Source organism: Condylostylus longicornis, unplaced genomic scaffold (genome assembly GCF_029603195.1).
Source record: "Condylostylus longicornis isolate FDR11 unplaced genomic scaffold, ASM2960319v2 ptg000022l, whole genome shotgun sequence".
Classification (NCBI taxonomy): domain Eukaryota; kingdom Metazoa; phylum Arthropoda; class Insecta; order Diptera; family Dolichopodidae; genus Condylostylus; species Condylostylus longicornis.
Window position 1 is genome coordinate 2,722,401 of NW_026577991.1, and position 16,503 is coordinate 2,738,903.

General features: G+C 24.3%; 1 long non-coding RNA gene across 1 annotated transcript in view; it reads left to right on the top strand.

Moving 5' to 3' along the window:
- The window catches only part of LOC129606924 (uncharacterized), a 65,007-nt gene that overhangs the window by 9,333 nt on the left and 39,171 nt on the right, over nucleotides 1-16,503 (top strand). Inside the window, exon 2 of the long non-coding RNA XR_008696784.1 lies at nucleotides 1,738-2,320. This is a non-coding gene — a long non-coding RNA (uncharacterized LOC129606924). The remainder of the gene's footprint in view (nucleotides 1-1,737; nucleotides 2,321-16,503) is intronic.

Consider the following 16,503-nt stretch of genomic DNA (forward strand, 5'->3'; position numbering starts at 1 on the left):
ATGTTTATATGACATAATACATGTGCTTATGTTCTGACTAAATAATTCATTATAATATTAGAATTTTCTAGTAATCTAGTAATATGAAACGTATGTATAAAATAATTTATGTTTGTCAAATAATTTGTATATTTCGTGATACAAATTGCAATATTATGTAATGAACTTTAACATTTTTAAGAATAACCCAAGTAAATTTTCAGTTTACAAGGAAAAAAAAGTATGAAAGACATTGAACAATGTTATGGTTTTGCCATTTTGCTAAATTGCAAAATCAAAATGTGTTTTAGAACTAGAGTAGAAACGAAAACATTTTCAACCCAAATATTTAATTTGAAGGAAATTTTTATCATATAAATCACATATTATCACTTTAAATACACACATACAAACTTCCTTTATCGATTTCATATAATTATTTTACAGTATTTTTATTTGCAATAGCTCTTACATAAAAAAAAATAAAATTTAAAAAGTTTAAAACTTAAAAAACATTTTTTTTTTGAAAATAGGTCAAAAAAATTTCAATTTACTTTTATTGTTTTTTACTTTTTATTTCAATTGCTTTGATAATAATTTATTTGACCTTATAAAAATTTTTCAAATATTTAAAAATAAATGCCAATAATAGGCATAGGATGATGTTACAAATATAAAATTTCAAGCATTTCTTTTAAAATTAAAATTAAAAAACTTTAAAATTTTCCTTTACATTATAAAATTTTAGAATTTTTTCCTTCTTATTTTGAAGAAAAATAAATTTTTAAATTAGAAAATCTATAGTTTTTAAAATTTGTCCCAATACTGTAGAACCATTAAAAATTAAATATAGGACGACGGATTCCTCACTAAAACGGCTTAGACATTCCTCTGAGCCTATAATTACACAATTACCCTATAATTACTTATACCATATAATTACGCAATGTCAATCAAAAATGATTTAGGGATTCCCATTTTAGTTTACATTTATGACGCAAACCAAGAATAATATTTCCATAACAGAAAAATATTTTAGTGCCGTAATATGTGTTATAACATGGCATTGTCCAGTTTTTATAGTAAATGAAGGTGTCGACAGGATAGGTAGCCCACAAAGAATCTATATAGTGACTATCTTAACAATAAAAAGTGCCTTGATAACACGGTAGAATATCTTATTATAAAAGCTAGTATCTATTATAAATTTTTATCTGATATAATTTTATAAAATGTTTTAGAAATTTTGAGGGGTAAATATTGTTATCTTGTATCTTATAATTTACAATGAAATAATTTAATTTTTTTGTAATATAAAAATTTTGGCGATCCGATTCCGAACATTAAATCCAGAAATATTCGTTAGAAAACTTTAAATAGGTGGAATGACAATTAAAATTAGAATTTTTTAATGCGCTTTGTCGTTCTAACAACAATATATAAGCTAGTATAGTAAGAAATAGAAAAACTGATCTGTTAGTTCTTCTTACCTTGCAAATTTACAATACATAAAAATATCTTGTGCAATATTTTGAACATATTTTGTGATTGTCTTAGAAAACCATTATTTCTAAAATTATTAAAGCCTACGCGTATGCAATAAATACCATACATATAAGCTTACCGCTTACCACATTCCTTACAATTAATATAACAATGTATAATTTTTAGATTTAGAGATTAACTAGATATTTGAGCAATTTTTGGCATTATTTATAATATTTATAATATTTTTTCCTATATTTTATACAATTCCAGTGTATTAAAAGTGAATTCAAAACAATATTTTGTATATGGAAAATTAATTTAAACAAGAAAAACAAAAACAAAATACACAAAAGTTCTAAAAAAAAAGAAATTAATTACAGAAAAGTTCTAAATATCCAAAAAAAAAATTACTTTTAAAAAATAAAAGTTAAAGTTAAAATTAAAAAAAAAAAAACGAAATATCAAAAGCGAATGAAAAAAAAATTATTAAACTTAAAAAAAAAAATTTTTAGAAAAAAAAAATGCTCTTTGAAATTTCCAATACAATTTAAAATTCGTGCATCTGTTTCATTTAATTTCATAAAAAATAAATAAAAATAATAAAAAAATAAAAAGAAATTTTAAATATGATGTGTGCCTTTTAAAAAATAAATCTTAGACAAAACAAAAAGGAATAAAAAACGAATAAAAAAGTTGAATTTTTCTAGAAAACAAAAAAAAAAAAAGGAAATGCCCGAATAGAATTTTGGATAAAAAGATATAAAAAAAAATAATAATATTGAAATTTATAAAAATTAAAAAATTAAAATGGATTACATAAGTTAGTAATGCCGAAACGGAGACAAAATTAATGGTAAGTAAAGTTTTAAATTTTAAAATGAAAATTGCATACTTTCTGGGGCATTTTTTTTTTTTTTTTTTGTTCGAAATTTTGCGTTTTTACGTTAGCATATTACGTTACATGTACATTACGTTAGTTCATATTTGAGTTTTTTTTATTATCCATCTCGAAAACAGTGAAATCTCTCATACAGAGTTTATAAACTTCTGATAATGTTCTGGTAAAATTACTATGAATGTTGCTATTCATTATAGATCTAAAATTACAGGTATTAATATTGTTATAAATAATTAGATAAACTTCAGTAGGTAACTTACTTTTGACGCAATTCTGGTGCCTACAAGCCTACAATACTTCCTCAGACTCTTCCACCTTTCTTGAGCTGCTCACTTATCTGTATAGTATAGCATATCAAATTTTCATCAATATTAATTCCGATTTATACTTATAGCTTTGAACCATTTAAAATTTTTTGTTTCCATATTGGATATTCAAGGTATTACTGGGCTTTCTTTTGAATATTACATATTTTATTTTCTCTGCATTTATAAAGAGCTTAAAAAATTGTACTTCCACTCTTTAATCATACATAGGGCTGATGTCATCTCTTTTTTAAGCACTGTGAAATTAGTTCCGTTGTAGACTATTGTTGAATCGTCTGCGTTGAGGCAAAAGAACTTTCTTGATAACACATAAACATGGCTTTAAGAATGCTATCATACTCAGTATATTGCTGTCTGCCAGATAAATAGCTTCGGAACCAATTATACTCATTTTGATACCATGTTCGTACAAAACTGTAAGAAATTTTTTTTGGTATGAATGTAACCATATCTCAAAAATTTTTAAATTTAACAAAAAAAATTGAAATGCTATGATATTAGAATGTTAATAGATTTTATAAAATATATTTAAATCTTGTAATTTATTGCCATTTATAATAAATCCCATATATTTTTCGAATATTGAGGGCAGTTTATCCTAGCATAACAGCCATGACAATTATAATATTTATTATATATTATAAATTATTTTTTAAATTAGAATAATAAATTTTATATACATACATATATGACTTTTATATAATGTTAAAAAAGTTTCACAACTATAACTATATTACACTTGACACAAATTTTTTTTGACACAGTTCATAATTGCTTTAGAATAATTTTAAAAAATTCAATTGCCAAGGGAATAACAACAATTGTACGTTTCCATAAGAATTAGTTGGAATTGTTGTGTAATATACTCGAACTTGTTTATTTTTTAAAATTATATATATATATATATATATATATATATATATATATATATGTAGAAATTAAAACGATAATAAATTGGTGCAATAAGTGGAAAAACCTTTAACAATTTTATAGCTGCAATGACCATCACAACTTTTGAAAAAAAAGAAATTTAATAGAAAAAATAGAAATTATTTAAATATTTTGTAATTAAGAATATTGAAATTTTTATATTGCAAATATAAGAATATTTTCTAAAGATATTAAGGTAGAAATTTTCAACCCAACACGTGCAAGATATTATGTAACCATCGCGAATACCAAATAGTAAAATAATGGGCGATAAATGCAATTGAATTAGATATTTTAATTAAACAAATTCCGAAATTTCGACAACAAGCTCAAATTTTTCGAGTTTCTACATATTATGAATATACTCTGCATGGAACAAGAGCTTGCAGACACAAATATATCTTATTAAACCAAGGGCTTGCGGTATAAAACCACGACAGTAATTGATTAAACTCACATATCGCTTTATTATAAATACAACTTGATTGTGTTTCAATCGTCCTGAATTTTTAAGCTGGTCTAATGTTCTGATTGTATGTTTCAGTTCTTTGAAAGAAATGTGTGCTTTTCAAATAATCAAACAATTTCGAACTTTATATATACGATCTGCTCGTACTATTTTAAGCTGGAGTTGAATTGTTTTTATGTTATATCCTCTATAGAGATAATTAAAGCTCGTCCTTTAATTATCTCTATTCTATAATATATACTTGTTATTGCTTTATTTTGCAAAAGCCTGAAGCTTTTATTTCTCTATTAATATTCATATTCATTATTTCGTTTACATAAATTAAAAATAATGTTGTTCCTAGAGAGCTATACGGCCTTGTATTTAACCGGTTTTGCATTCCTTATTGTACGATAGAATGCTTTTAGGTCACTATCAAACTACATACTTGCTTACTGTGCTGACTATTCTAATAATCACTAATACTAATAATATACTACTCACTAATATTATAATATACTACAATACTACAATACTAATATTATAGTCACATAAAATTTACTCAAAATTGAGATAGAATTTTTACTTATTTTACAAACTTTTTCGTTCCTGTTATAATCCCTATTTGGCCGAAGAAACAATTTTATAATTTTACTGCACTTATTATTAATTAATTTATTAAATATTTAATTATAATTAAATAAAAATTATTATTAAAATAAATCATACAAATAATAACATATTGTATATAAAATATATGTAATATAACAATATATTTTATGATTTACAGTATTACGGAATCTGACCCCCTTACTTTTCCATAATATTATATACCATATATATTCACCATCATTTATATATGTACAAATCTTATAAAATATTTTTAAATTGTTATACATACTCTCTTTTTTGGTTATCTAAAAAAAAATACAAGACAAAATAAAAAAAAAATTTTTTTAAAGAATAATTTAAGGATAATTTCAAATTAATTACAATTATTGCAAATATATGTATGTACATATATCCAAATATAATCTATAATATTCTGTTATACGTTCTCATATACATATATGCATTCATATGTATATATAGCCATGCATTCAATATTAAAATAATCTACTCCTGTGAATATCAATTAATTTATAATTTATTTAATATTAAACATAATATACAAGTACCTATTTATATATATATATATATATATATATATATATATATATATATATATAATTTGTTATATATATACTAATACATTTATAATAACAATAAAAACAAGAGAAAGAAATTTGACAAGTTTTATTTACGTCACAAGAAAATATAAAAATAATATAAAAGAGGCAAAAATATAATAATAGCAACAACAAAACAATAAAAATAACAAAAGAAAGAAAAATTAACGACAAGAGAACAACACAATATAACACAAAACATACACACACACACACAAACGATATATTCAATTTCGAGGAAATTAATATAAGAAAAAATAATATAATATGTAAGTGGAAAATAAAAAAAAAAAATAAATAAATAAATAAAAATCATAATAATAAAATAAAATAAAAGAAAAACAAATTATAAAAATCTTATTACAAGATAAATTTAATTATTTAATCCCATCATACTATACATACTTAAGTGTATTGCTTCTTATGCTATAGCATATGTATGTAGAGCAAAGTTGTAGAGGATGATGTAGCGTATCGGGGGAGAAAAATACAAAAATAGTAAGTTTTTTTGAGATAATTAGCGTTTTTCAAAATTCAAAATTTTGTGTTTGAACTGTTCTTACGCGAAAACGATAAGTCTGATACCAATCATCGGCATACACGAAAAGAATCCAAACACAACTTTTCTCTAACTTCAACGGCTTGGGATTTGCCCCCTCCATGCCACACATACACGATTTTTTGCCTAAAAAAAACTCCAACGAATCACCTCCTGACAGTTTTAACTCTTGGACTGGACCACTCTGTATTAAATATATAATAAATAATGTAAAAAGTAATAATAATATACTGATTAAATTTTAAATACATACACATATACAGAGTGTATATATATGCATATTTAGTATTAATTAATGAATGTATGTGCATAAATATGCTGATAATAATAATATAATATTATTTAAGTAGATATTTCTGTACCACTTATGTACCCAATATATATTATATATAACTACATTATGTTATTTATATGTACATGGATATATGTGTGAATTTTCATAAATTAATAAGAAAACTTATTAAATAAATGTACCAAAAAAAATATTAAAAAAGTTTATAAATAATAAATGTATAAGGAATACTTAATTATTATAAAAATTTTTTTCTATATTGAATAAGATGGCCAACTGTTATACATATAAAAGAAATTTTAATTGTATATTTATATATAGTTAGGATTTTTACCAAAGTTATCGTTTAGGATAAGCGATAAATTGATTGGAATTATGACAGTTTGGACTAGTATTACTGTCTTTCTGAGTCTGCGGAATTTAAAAAATTTTTGTAGTTTCGATACAATAAATAGTGAAAGAATGGTATTTTTCTGATATTGAGGGGTTGTGAATTTAGAACGGAAGGATTTGGAAAGGGGGAGGGGGGTTGGGGTCGGGGTGAGTAATTTATTTAAAAGCTTATAAACATGTTTTTGCGTATTTATTTTCAACTATCTGTCTAAAATGGTGTAGAAATTTTGCTAACACACAGGTGAACCGTCACTGACGGATTGGGTGAAGCTAATTTACTTTTAAAAATTTTTTTTTGAAAAAAAAAAAGCCAAAAATGAAACATACTTTGTAAGAACTGGCATGATAACGACTTTGTTTCTCTAAAATTTTTCTTCGAGGTTGCGGATGGCACCAAATTTCGAATGTCAAATTTTCGATGAGAATGCACTTCCGTTGATGGTACGGAAGCGTAAAGGAATTATTTGTAGGCGCAGGTTAATCATTTTATCGGTATGCTAGTTTGCGTGCGTGCGCTCGTGTATCTTAGTTTCGACTGAGCCGATTCAAATCGAATTGGATATATGAGCGGTTGATCAATTTTTGGAATATGTTACATATCGGGAAGGTGGATGTGTACCGCGTTCTAGACGTCTTTTCGTTTTAAAGAAAATATTTAATAGATCAATTTAAAATTTTATATATAAAATTTGTATATGACAATTATATTTCAACCCAGGATGTTAAAACAAAGAACTAGTAAATTTTTTTGGAGTATCACGATTCCAAAACCGAATACTCACTATAAGGGCCGATTTTACAGTTTTTTACCTTGAATATGGTTATTAAAGAAATTGGATAATTTTTTTTTTTAACATTATTCAGGGAATTCGGATGACATCATAAAATTAACCCCTACTAGGGAACAAAATTTCTATTCTTAACAAAGCTTACAATTGCTTTTAAAATTCGAATGAAGTGTTTAACGAACATTCAAGCAACACATTCATCAAACTAGAAAATCAATACTTTCCGATCGATTATGTACTGAGCTCTAACGTCTAATTCATAAACCATATATCTTTGGTTCTTGAGTAATACAAAAAACTTAAACGATTTCAAGTACCACACTGAACTTAAACTAAGAATTTTCACTTAATTTTTATTTTATTGACGGCCACATGCTTTGCCAAAAATATTTTCATAGTACACATGTTTAATATATAAAAAAAACAACAACAACAAAACCTTTATACTTTACTTAATATTCAGGTTGCTTTATAAATTAATAAACATTGGTTTCATATTTCAAAATATACACACTATATTATGATTGTTGTGTGTACAAAAACACACCGAAAAATCATTATTTTGATAAAAAAGGTCATACATACAATGTATATATCTACATACATATTTACACAGGTACTATATATTACATAAATTGTAACTTAATTATTTGCAACTTATTGACTCAAAATTACATTAACGTTCCAAAAAAAAAAACTCAGTAACGTGAGTTGTTTTATATTTTTCAAGGACGTTTATTTCATGTACTTATTATAAATTCATATATATATATATATCTGGAAAATTAAGTACATATATATATATATATCAATATATATATGTAATATATGTATATATTATGTCAATATGTTTGTATTATAGATGTTTACAGTGTCATTTTTGTCGCATTAGGATAACTATTTGCAGTGTTTTTATGGTTCAATTTTTTTTATTGAGTGGGAGTATGGTTATAATAAATTAATAATAATCTTGTTACCTTTTAGAAAATTTGTCTATATATATATATATATATATACCCTAATATAAACCATAGTTTAATCGAATTTATTGACTGTACACGTTTATTTTACGTGGATATACAAAATACTTAACTCTTAAATAAATAAAGAAGCCTATCATGCATGAATAGGGTAACATTTATGACTTTTTCAAAAAAATATGAAAAATTTTAATTTTATTTTTGTATATGATCCTAGATTTTAAGAAAAATATCAATTCTTCTTTGCCGAATTGAATTTTTTAAAATGTGCGGAATTTTTTAAACTGCGGAAATGTAAAATATTCACTACTTACTTTCTAATAAATCAAAATAATTTTTTCTATTCATTCCGGTTTTGGTTTACACACCTTCAATTGAAGATGTCTATATTTTCCAAATTCAGTTTATTTTTCTCGGACTAATTCTGGTTGTGATTTCCCTGCGGGTGTCTCATTTCTTTAATTGCAGAATTACTATCTAATATTGAGAGATGTTAGATATTCGTGCAACATGGTGCACTTTCTGCTTATCGTCTTGGTAATTTTATATCTTGCCCATACAATTTTAGTTGAAACTATTTCTATATAGAGAATACAGCTTGTATAGAGTTCGACATTTTACAACTTCATTTGTGTTGTCTAATTTACAGGAAAAAGATTTTTAATATTTACTGTAAAAGAAATGAAAATAAAATATTTATAATATTATAATATCAATCAAATTTTTAATAATAAGTAAAGAAGATTATAATAGTTCTATATGGGAGTATATGGAGTATATAATCGTAATTATTATAATTGGATTAAAAATTATTTACTTCCAAATGAAAATTATTCTTGTTAGTGACAAAAAAATATGGGTACACTATTCTAACTTTTATAATTCTAAAATAGAGAAAATTTTTTTCGAAAACAACAATTTTCAAAAGAAATTTTTATACTATGCCGAAGCTGAGAGTCATTTGAAGAAATTTTACTGCTTGAATTTTTTGAAGCTATGCAAATTTTTCCCCCAAATATCCAGGGAAACTTGAAAATTTATGCTACAATAATGTTCCTGAATCTTTATGTTACAAAAAATCGTACTAAATTCAGTGTTTAATGTGTGGTTCTCAAATTTTTAAGAAGTTTCGCAGATTTTCGTGAAATCAAATGAATATTTTATGTTTAGACATTCTGTACTAAATCTAGAGCCTTGTAAACAATTCTATGTCTATTATGTGTCTATAGTATACAATTAATTTCATGTTTAGAAACAAATATTTAATGCCAAAATATTTTATCTAAAATATTTTGGCATTAAGTACTTATATTTTACATTAAGTATAATATGAGAAATATTATATAAAAATCATTATTATATTCTTCTCATTTTTTATATTCTGACCATACACAATTTCTGTGTATGGTCAATATATTTTGTATAAAATAATCATAATGAAAATTCTTATCACTTTTAGTATTTAATTTTTTTCATAAGAATAAGTGAGAGCATTTCACTTACATTTTCATAAATTTATTAATAATAATATTTTTTTGTTTTATTTTTTATCTAAATATCTGGCTATTATCTATTCTTGTATGTATGTATATATATATATATTACATTTATGCTCATATTTTTTATATACAATTTATTAGAGATCGTTCTTTTGTTATAAAGTACAAAAAAAAAAACGAAAATAGCAAGAAAACTGAGATTTTTTTTCTTTATGTGAACATGTGCACTATAATATTTGTACACCTAAAAAAAAAAAAATTTATACGACGAATCCTTAAAATATAAACGTTTCTATATAAAAAATACAAAATAACAGAAATAATAATAATAAAATAAATAATGTGAGTAGCTGGATACAATAAGAATTTTTTTTTTTTTTGTTTAACTTTTTGTTCAAGGAGCAGCGATTTTCACATAAAAATCGAATGTAGCTCTACATATGTACTTAATATTTTGTATGTGTATAACGATTTGTGTATATACATTTTTTTAATATAATACAAGTAAACTATACATACACTATTACATATGTGCATAAATTTTTGCCAACATATTTTTATTTTCTTCTTTTTATATTTTTTTTTTATTATTTTCAATGTTTTACCTTTATACTAAGCCAAAAGTTTTATATAAAAATATTAAAAAAAAAATTTATATATACAATTTTTAATTTCGACTTCGTCTTTCTTTTTTAAGTGTAAAATATTTATTTTGCATAATTAGCTGGGCGTGACGCATGCGTTTTGTATATAACATTTAAACAAAAATTGTATTTGCCAAGTATACATATTGCATATATGTAGGTATATATACATTCATACTTGAATAAAATACACCATATATATATATATATATATATATATATATATATGTAGTAAAACGCAAAAATACTCTCGCATATTATAAGGATAATGAATTTCAAGAAATAAAAAAAATTTATCCCTAAAAGTATGCAAATTTATAAAAAAAAATTTTTTTAAATCTTAAATTTTGACATGATACTAAAAAAATGTTATGATTTAAACATTAATATAGGTAGTAGATACCTACAATTATTTTTAATATATACCGAAAATACAATATGAAGGAGAGAAGAAAATTGAGAGATAGAGAAAGAGAGATAGTGAAAGAGCGACAGAAATTGAGAACAAACGAGCGAGTAAACAGAAAAATGAGAAAAATAAAAGAAAACTCTAAAAAGGAGTATTAAAAAAGTTGAACAAAGCTTTCAGCTGTCAAAAAATGATTTTCTGTATTTTTCGTTAAATTTAATCACTTATACATACTTGCATATTTTGTATTAAAATATGTAGGTGCGTCTTTTTTTTTATGATTTCATTCGCTTCTCTATTTTGGAGCTCTTTTGGAGAATATAAACTCTATATTAAACTCTGTTAGAACATAATATGTATGTATGTGTGTAAAAAAAGTAAACGAAACGGATAACAATGAAAGTTAACGAAAAAATTTCATTCAAAAAAGAATCAATATTGCCATATTAATTTTTTTTTGCATTTTTATTTTTTTTTTGTTTTTCTGTATGAAAATTTTTTTTTTTTGATGTAAGAACAAATAAAATAAAGCCTTAGCAATACCGAAAAAAATTATTTACAAAATACAAAACAATTTAATTTACAAAATATAGAATTTAAAATGGAATATGAATAAAATTAGACAATTTAAATATCTCACTTTTAAATATTAATATCCCAGTGATGCCAGATTAAATAATTTGAAAAGGACAACATACATTCAAAATTCAAGATTTTTTTAAATATATTAAAAACTGAGAAAGCTAACTGTATGAAATTACAAATGTTCAATTACAACTTAGAAATATTCGTTGATTCGAAGATTTTAAGGGAACTGAGTGGGTCAAGAGGATCTGCCCCGGTCCATTCACGACTTACTCACGACTCTGTTCCAAGTATAAAGCTGGAGAATCCCCAAGGTATCTAGACAGCTGTTCCCGAACGTTTAGACAGTTGAAAAAGGCGTGCACGGCGGTTTCGCCACTGTACAAGAGGAAATCGCACAAAATCTGTACAAGAGAGCCCAATTTTTCGAGTAACAACTACTCGGTTGGCTTTCTTGAGCATGATATTCGCGGAATGACACCCCTTCGTACTTTCCATCATGCTCAATGTGTTATTCGGCCAGTAAAAACCGCATTTTGTCCACAGTAGGAAGGCGGCAGAACATAGCCTACAAAAAGGTAGCGGCTGCCTTCCGACAACCTAATTATCCGCATGTTCACTGTTACCAGACACCCAAATGAGCATTACTCTATTTTCCGATGCCAAATCCAGAAATGTAGTAAGGCAGCTCTAAACCAGATCATTTATAATGGGCTCAGCATGGCTCCCTATACGATTTAATAATCTTATTGTCATAGCGTTATCATGTTGTGTATTTTATAATTCAGTTGGTTAAGGTTTACAGAAATATTTTTACTTCTTTCTTTTTTAATTGAATATTTCAAGTTGTACCCCAAATAAATTGCATGAAGAAAATTAATTTCATATTAGAATATTTTAGAAATAAAAATTGCATAAAATAAAAGTTTAAACAAAGCAGTCTAGATTATTTATAACGAAATTAGAAATAAAGAAGAACAAAACAGCAACAATAACAACAGACAAAATGAACAATCTTATATACGAACATTTAAAATTATTTTCTGATAGCTAAAAGTTAAAAAGAGGATAAAAAAAAATTTTTTATGTACAAAGTATTCAATGCAAAGCTTCATACACAATAATTGTAAAAAAAAATTTCGTCAGAAAGTCTTGAAATTTTAATTTTTTTTCTCCTTTTCTTTTCTTATTTTTTTTTCTACATTTTTCTACACTTATCGCTTGCTTCACTTATCTATCGTTATCCTTTTTTATTTTTTTGTTTTAATTCTTATTTTATTTATTTTTCGTTAGCTTTCACCTTTTAAATTCAATACACACACAAATACAAATATGAGCAGAATATCCATTCGCGTATTACACATATACACATATTAAAACTGTAATACTATATTTGTGTATAATTGTGAATTACAAATTTGAAATTTTGAGATTTTTGATTTTTACGAAAGAAAAATTCTCAATTGAATTCAATTTTTTTTTTCTCGACGAAATGTCAACGGGAAAAATTCTTTCGTTGTTTTTCGCTGTTTTTTTCTGTCTCATCATATACACTTTTTTGTCTCCTATTTTTTTGACTTTCATTCTTTCGTTCGTATTTCGTCGACATTTACGATATCGTTATACGTGATTATAGGTAATATTTACGCATATTTATACAAGAAATTTTATTAGTGATTCTTTAAAAGAAAAGTGAAAAAAAAAAAAATTGTTTTAAAATTTCGATGTAAATTTTCTTGTTTTTTACCTTCATATTTTCTATTTGAGTTTATTTGTAAATGTGTGTGTAGTACATTTAAGGTATATATGGTTAGTATATGTGTTAGTGTTGGTATAAACAACTTAATAATGTAATGACGTTTTTTTTTTGTATTTTTAGGAGCAAAAAGAAAAATTTTTGCCTATTTTTGTTCTCTTTTCGCTTTTTTCTGCTTTTCATTTTTACTTTGCTTTGTTTTACTAAAATGAAAAAAAAAAGAAAACAAAATTAAAGAAAAATTGTCTGGAAATTATAATTGTTGTTGGTTGGGTGTTAAGTAAAATAAAAAAATATAAAAAAAAAGTGTAAAACTTTTCTGGAGAAAATTAAAAATTTTACTTGATTAAAAGCAAGTCATTTGGTTTTTTTTTTGATCTTTTATAAAAAAATACAAGGGGGAAAAATATTAAAAAAAAAAAAAAGGTTTCAAAATAGAAAAATTAAAAAATATGAACTAAATGAATATGGTACTTATGTATGTACATGTGTATATATGCTTATATAAATTAAAGAAAACTCTTTATGCATATTAATTTTAAGCTCCATTAAATTCATTAATATTTTTGAAGTGAGCCTGTAAACTATAAGTATGGTAAAGAAAAAAAATAAGTTAAAAAAGAGATCCTTTGTTCGTCGATTTTTTTTTTTTAGGAAAAATGGAAAAAATTTTTCAAAGAAAATATTCTGTACATAGCACACTTTACAAATTATGTTCATATGTACAATCATTTATATTGGGTAGACTCGTAAAGAGTACGAAATTAAAAGGCATATAAGAAAAATTCTTAAATAAGTACAATTCATGGCACGTATATAATAATGAAATAAAATGGGATCCAAGCAATGGTTTGTAAAGCAGCACATTTCCCTTGAACATGTGAAAATACTTTGGTTAAAAACAATCTATTATACTGTTATAAACAATTAGTTATAGATGCTATTCTCTTAATTGAAAATAAAAAAATGAAAAAAATAATTCTAGCCCTTTCACAAAATTGTTAATTTAAAGCTTCTATTTTTTTTGAAACGGAAGTATAAAAATTTCATGAAAATTTTCTTAAAATCCCTTTATCCATTGAGATTCGGTAACCAATCCAACTTTGGGAAATAAAAGTTTTACAAATTTCTGATCCTTTAATTAGTAGTCCTTTAAATTAATATATGTATTATTGTATACCTTTCTGAATCACCCTGCATACATAAGAGTACTCATAAAATATTATAAATAGAAAAACTCTCAGCCGCAAGTGCAATATGAAAAAGTTATTTTTTTGCCTAGACATACACACATGTACAAGTATAAGAATAAAATATAATATAATTTATATTATACTATTAAATTAAATGAAAAATAAATTATTTAAATAAAATATCAATTGAGCAGACATCATAATATTATAGAGTTAAATAGAAAAAATAAATAAAAAAATGATTAAAGTATATTAAATTGAATAATTGAGTGTAAGTAGAATAAAAAATTTTGTTTTTAAATTGAAAGAATTGAGGTTATTTAATTTATATAAAGAATAGTTCAAAATTTTTCTTTAAATATAATATATTATTTCAATGATGTTATACTTATATATACTTATTACATAATTTAATATAATTTAAATTATTTAATAAAAGTTTTAAGTGCGTGAGTTATGAATATTTAGGAGAACAAAGTTTACTGAACCTTATTTTATTTAGAATTATTTGCTTAGAATTTGCGATCAAAATAATTTATCCATTATTTCAAAATTTTATAATATACATTAAATTTTATAAAAGCATAGTTTAAAAAGACACACATACACGATTTTGACACCATTTATACACATTGAAAAAAGATGATAACAAAGGAACTCTGTCCACCCTCTAACCACCGCAGTCAGCCATATGACTTATTGCAACCCTCCCATATTCCACTCCCAAAATCCAAGTTAAAATTAAATTCCCGGATATAGAGGAATTGGACCTGAACTCCTCATTACTGTAAAGATATACAATATGCGGCTCTTTTGACGGCGAGAGCAAAACAGTCACACAGAATATATCTGACCGTCTCCTAATCGTCCCGGTAAAATCTACATAAAAAGAAATTCGATTATTACCCAATTAATTCAAATGATATTTCAACCCGATTTCGATTTATTCCCAGTATATACAGGATTTGTATTTTCTCATGTGTAACAGGCACCCTAAAGTCGTTTCTCTATTTTTTCTTTTAAATAATTGAGTATTCATACAGAAGCAATAGCAATTTAATAATTGAAATTTCATAAACCGGCAAGTCATATATCAGAGACCAATTTTGTTTTTTTTTGAGAGCTCATAAAATTTTTTTGTTAATATGGAACGTCCGGTATTAATTGCAGTTTTTAAGTATGTCCAATCCGTAATATCGGCTGCAATGTTAAGTTTCCAAGGTTGCGATTTACATTTGGAAACTTAATAATAGAAACGATTGCGTTTTATCGATTGAAAACTCAATACAATTTTTCCGGATTTTTCTTTTTAAATGTAAGAATTGAATAATCCACCCCTTATTTTAAGGAAAAAACTAATTTACCCTAAAATTAATATCACATTTTTCCTTAGCATTTTTATAAAAATTTCGTTTTCTAAAAAACATTAAAAAAAAATAAAAATATAAAATTAAATTTTTTTCAACAACAAAAAAATTATTAAAAAAAAAATTTAATTTTTTACTATTGAGAGCTGAGGATATCGAGAATTATTTTTTTATTCTATTCTACATTAATATTCTATTCTACATTATAGAAAAAAAATATTCTTTATATCAAACATTAATCATACATCATTATAAGATCTTTATTGTTGACATTGTAACAATTCCTTCTCTGTTATGAGCTCCCTCTTGCACACAAACACACACACCAGCATATGGAGAAAAGTCTTTATAAGTTCTTCATATAAAAGATATTTTATATTCTCTCTTTTATAATCGTTTTTTTTTTGCAATCTATTATGAATTGTACTTAAAAATAAGAAGAAACAGTAACAATAACACACAACATTTCTGATAAATTTTAATGATATATAGGTGGAATACGTAAGATATACTTTTAAAACTGAATTATTTCAAATATTTATACTAAATATTATAAAACATACATACATACACATATAAATATGATCTTATGTGAGTTTAAAAGAATTGCACTTAAATAATGATTGAGATTGCATAAATTTTTCTTTTTTATCGTATATTATAAAAGGATGTTATAAACGTGTACAAGGAGCAACAAGCACTATAAGATACGATAAAAGTATGAATGATATTGAAAATAT